Here is a 5000-nt window from a genome sequence, read left to right on the forward strand (position 1 = left end):
CCCTGTTTCTTCTTCCCCCCCCCCCCCCCTTTTTTTTGTTGATTACTCTCTTACGGTTCTTTCCTGGTGGAGGCAGATGTAGAAAATGCAAAGACTGTTCTACTTCTTTTTTGTTGTTGCTGCTGTTGTCCTGAGCTTCCCCTTCCTCCTTTCCACCCCCCAGCCCCTTTTAAAAAAAAACTCCTAGCCTGGTCCTATGAGCCTCCTCTTTGTCTTGTTTATTATCGCTGCCTTTCTTTTTGTCTCTTCCAATTTGCTTGTCATTTGCATGTCTCCACTTCTCCTTTCTTAACCCCAACCGGGAAGGGCAGGGGCTTTCTTTTTTTTTTTTTTTAAAGAAAAAATTATTAGTAGTAGACTAAAATTGCTCCTCTGACTTTTCATGTTTAAGGGGTGGCGGAGGGTGGAAATGGACAGAAAAAGGGCTTGAGTGGTAGGTGGCCCGCACAGGAGGGCAGATCAGTGCAAGTTTAGGGAGAAGATGATTGATTTGGGCAGGGATGAAGGTTAGTGGTACTTTTTATTTATTTTTTTTGAAGGGGTTTTTTGGGGGGGTGCTTTTCGCCCGCCCCCCCCAACCATGAGCACTTTGCCAGGTGTGTAAATCGAGTTAAAATGCACGAGGGACCGGTTCTTTCTGAATGGGAAGGCGAGTCCGTGCACGAGGGTGGAGAGGGGGGGAGCAGAGAGGAGTGCTTGAAGTCTTGAAAGGGGGAGGGGGGTCAATCCAGATCTGCAAATGCTGGTCTGCACAGGGGGCTTCATCGCGCGGGTTGGGGATGGTGCTGGTGTGCACGGAGTGCATCCGGGCAGTAGGGTAAGTGGCGCTGCCAGACGGGCTTGGCTGAATGGGGAGCTCTGCAAGTTAAGCCAGGCTGTGCAGGGCTAGCTCAGGTTAGGATCCAGGGGAGCCTGCTGCAGCATGGCACTGCAGGTGGGGCATGGGGGGTGCTGGCAAGCCTGGTGAGGGGGCACAAAGTAATCCTTGCACATTCCCGGCTTGGAAAAGCAGCGATCGGGCTCCCTAAGATCCCTGCCCATCGACCAGCTTCAGTAGCCCCCGATGGGCTCTTGCAAGGAGGCGTGGGGAGAGTGGAATGGGGGGGGGGGTAAGGAGGCATACTCTTTTTTTTTTATTTGCCCCTGGTTTTGCAAAGCTCGTGAAAGGCACGGAGATCCGCACCGGAGTGCGCATGGGCAGTGCTAGACAGGTGTGTTGTGTCAAGAAAGACAGGTGCAAGTTTCTTTCTGTCTGTGCAGATCCTAGCTCCACACGACTGTTGCAGCGAGGTTTATGAATTTATGGTGCATTGTTAACCAGGGCTGTCTCGGTTGGTGGCGAAGCTCTGTGCTGCTGCTTCTGCTTTTTTTTTTTTTTTGAATGTTTGTTTTAAACCTTGCCCTAGGAAATCTTGAGGGCCCTGGACAAATGTTAATGAATAGTACAGAGCAGGTTGTTTAACGTCTGTTTCAGAAGAGGCACAGGGCTCATCTAAAGGATTATTCCTTCTGAAAGCTGGCAGTCTAACTTCATGCATCCTGCCAGCCTGATTTCTGCCCTCTACTTTTCTTGCACTTGATGATATTTGTCACCTTAGCAGCAAGATCTTCGGTAATGCATTGCGGCTTTAAAAAAAAATAAAACCCCAGGGGGTGGGAGGGGGGACTCCAAAGATCTCTGCTCCTGAAATGTAACATATTAGACCAGAATGAATCTCTATTATGCAGTTCTTTCCCATTTCCAGAGTGAGGGATGTTTTTAGACCAGGATCTTAATAAAACAGGATTTGTCCGTTGCATATGGAGACCAGGGATACCATTTAATATTGAATAAAAGTTGAGAAGAGCGCGTTTTTTTAATATTTCAGTATTGGCTAAGATTCTAAGGGTTCACGGGAGGCATTTCTTTCTAGGAACAGTGTCTTTTCAAAGTAGTAGGTTTGTACACAGTCCACGAATGTGTACAGTGTATATGTGAAAGTACACCTCCAGAAATATGTATTACTCGATTGGGGCAGGGTTGATATTGACATGTAGGTTAATGAAAGTTATAAGTAATGCAGCTGCATAGTGAATGGATGTAAAAGCTTTGAGTATGTGCTTATTTTCATCGTCCTGAGAAAGCTGACAGTTTGCAAAATGAAGTACACCAAGGTAGTATTCTTAGTCCAGAATTTGCATAGGGTTCATGTGTATGCCCTAGATTTGCAGTTTTCCTGTAATCTCCCACAAAGTATATAAAGTTTTTTTACTATGGAAGCTCATTTTGTGTGCGTTTCATCTGCTTTTCATCCAAAGCTTGTTAACAGCTACCTCATGTACTGCAAATTGTTTATTAATACTCAAAAGCAGGTATTTGAGTGCCAGCATTTTGTGAGGTGAACTGTAGTAGCCAAAAATTAAACACTGTACTTTTTAAACAGACCCTTTAAAAATTATATGGCAGATAATATAGTGTGCTCTGAATGACGCTATTTATAGATAACTTACTATTCTACAAGTCAAAAACTCAGGAGGCCTTTTACTGCACATTACTTGGGGTTTTTTTAAAGATCAGTTCACAAATTAAAATAATCATAAAAACAGACAAATTTGAAATGGGAGCTTTTTTGTGTTCAGTTCTGAATACAAACAATTGCTATTTATATTCATCAAATTGTAATTTATTCTGTTTCCTAAGTATAAGTACATAGACTCTCTAATTCAAGAAATCTGATCTAGCATCTTGTAATTTGGGGAAAAAACATCTAGGTTCGCTTGAATGGCATTTATGAAAGAGAACGTGTGAATTTTGCAGCATTTTTCTTCCATAGATTCCAAGTGAGCTTTTATTTTCTTCACTAACAATTATTAAACTGCTTTGGAAGGAGGAAAATGCTGGCATATTTATACCTTGGATAGTTTTTTTTTCATTTATTTAAACATACTGTTTAGATAAACAAAGTAAACTTCAGATTCACAGGCTATGTAGATCACAGAGTATGCTTCTTCCCAAAATCATATAGGCCTGAATCAGTAAGATGTCAGGTATATCCTGTGAGGTACTGAGCACATCCTTTACTCCCATTTCAGGCAAAGGGATTTAAGGATTCTCAATACTTCACAAGAAATGCTGAATATCTTGCTGGATTTAGCCCTGGTTGTCTTATGTTCTTAAAGGGGTTCTGTATTTCTGATTTACAGACTGCTGGATAGGGTCATGTCAGTAGCTAATTAGCTTAATTTTTATTTTCTGGAGGAAATCTAATAAAATCAGTATTAGCACACAACTAGTTGTTAATCAGTTCTGCCCTATGTAAAATTCCTTCATCACAGCATCTTAGCTAAGGAAGACAGGGCTTCACCTCCCTGCCAAGAATTTGATTTGAAAATGTGCATGAAAGCCGTTTAGAAAGTTTGCAAGTCTCTCTCGTTGCACTGGAAATATTATAAATATTACAGGAGAGATTTCACCAGTTTGCACTTCTCAATAGTGTAGTGAACTGATTTTAGTACCAAAACAGATTTGTGGTATATACATTTAATGTGTTTTTCAAATATCAGTATGTTTTTGTATGTGGAATACTACTCAGCGAAGTCACTTTCATCTTGCGCTCTGTGGCTTCTTCTGCCAAAATCATGTCCAGGGTAACCTTTTCTTTTAAAGTTTTTTGAATATCCCTATTATCATGAGTGTGTTACATTTCTTTGGATGCACTGGCATAATAAGGATAGTACAAGCATGCAGACACGGGCAAAAAAAGTAGTTGGCTTGTGAAGACAGGAACAAATTTCAACTTTGAAAGATGGTGTTCTTGAATTCTTCGCTGAATACTCTTCCTACTCAGCACTTTGCTAATGTTTAGCTAATGGGTCGCTTCATAAAAACTGAGTACCTAAGACTTTAGTTTTCAATACGGATCCTTTACAGCTTTTCAGCTTTATTTAAGATTGCCGCATGTTACCGATTCATAGATATTTGTTTGTGGGGTTAATCTATAAAACCATCTATCTTTTAGATCTGGTATCCAACTATGTAGTGCATAAATGGATATGCTTTCCAACAATACAGTAAAATACCTGTTACAATACAACATTCTAAAGACATCTGCATTTACAGTTTAATGACCGAGCATCCTTCAGATGTCAGCAATAAATCTGTTTACATACAGCTTGTATTATATTGGGGTATATCTAGCTGTGTTAATGGATATATGATATATGCATGTCTGATAGATGTTACATATTCATAAATTAATCTTTCTCATAGATCTACTCTTAATCAAATCTCCTTACAATCAAAGTTTAAGTGTCAATGAAATAATATCAGCTATTTTATGGATGGTTTTTGAAAGGGGTTGAGTGACTTATTACACATTGAAGTCCACAGCAAAAGAGGGATTCAGGATATTACTGGATCAGGCCCCTAGATGCTACTATAAGTATGTTCAGGGTTAATGTAATGGAAATACACTTAACACAGAAGAAAATTTAAAAATGGCATGTAATATAAACTAAACCTTAACCATTTAATATTTAAATAACTGGAGAAATTCTTTGCATTTTTAAAGACTTTATATAAAAATATGTCTTCTGGCTTGTTTCTAGATAGGTATGCACTCACGCAAACTTTCAAATTTGAGATAGAGCGCAGATAGAATATGCAACTAAAGCAGTCATATTTTCTTCTTTCTTTGTAACAGAAATGGACTTCATCATTTTTTTGTGAACTCATTATTTATTCCAGTTTCAGTCTGGCCAGTCTTAAAAGTCTACCTCTGATATCTGTGCTATGTCAAATACCCCCATTCTTGCTGAGCTGTATTTTTGTACAGGGCTGTTGAGGGTGTTTTATTTTCCACTGGACTCATTCTGGTCTTCTGAAACCAAGAGCCAATATAATTCAGTAACCTTTGTGTTTTGTCAGGGTGTAGAAATATATCTCATTCTTTAGCCTGAGAGGAATGTAAATTTTAAGAAAACTTGTAGGCGCAGGTTAATACCATGGGAACCCAGGAGCC

At 39.9% G+C, this 5000-nt stretch overlaps 1 protein-coding gene across 5 annotated transcripts in view; it reads left to right on the forward strand.

The window, feature by feature from the left end:
- PROX1 (prospero homeobox 1) overlaps nt 1–5000 on the forward strand; it is a 51394-nt gene that overhangs the window by 1212 nt on the left and 45182 nt on the right. The gene's annotated exons all lie outside the window — the stretch shown is intronic.

The sequence above is a fragment of the Gavialis gangeticus genome, unplaced genomic scaffold (genome assembly GCF_001723915.1).
Source record: "Gavialis gangeticus isolate Ggan-Ray unplaced genomic scaffold, GavGan_comp1, whole genome shotgun sequence".
NCBI lineage: Eukaryota > Metazoa > Chordata > Crocodylia > Gavialidae > Gavialis > Gavialis gangeticus.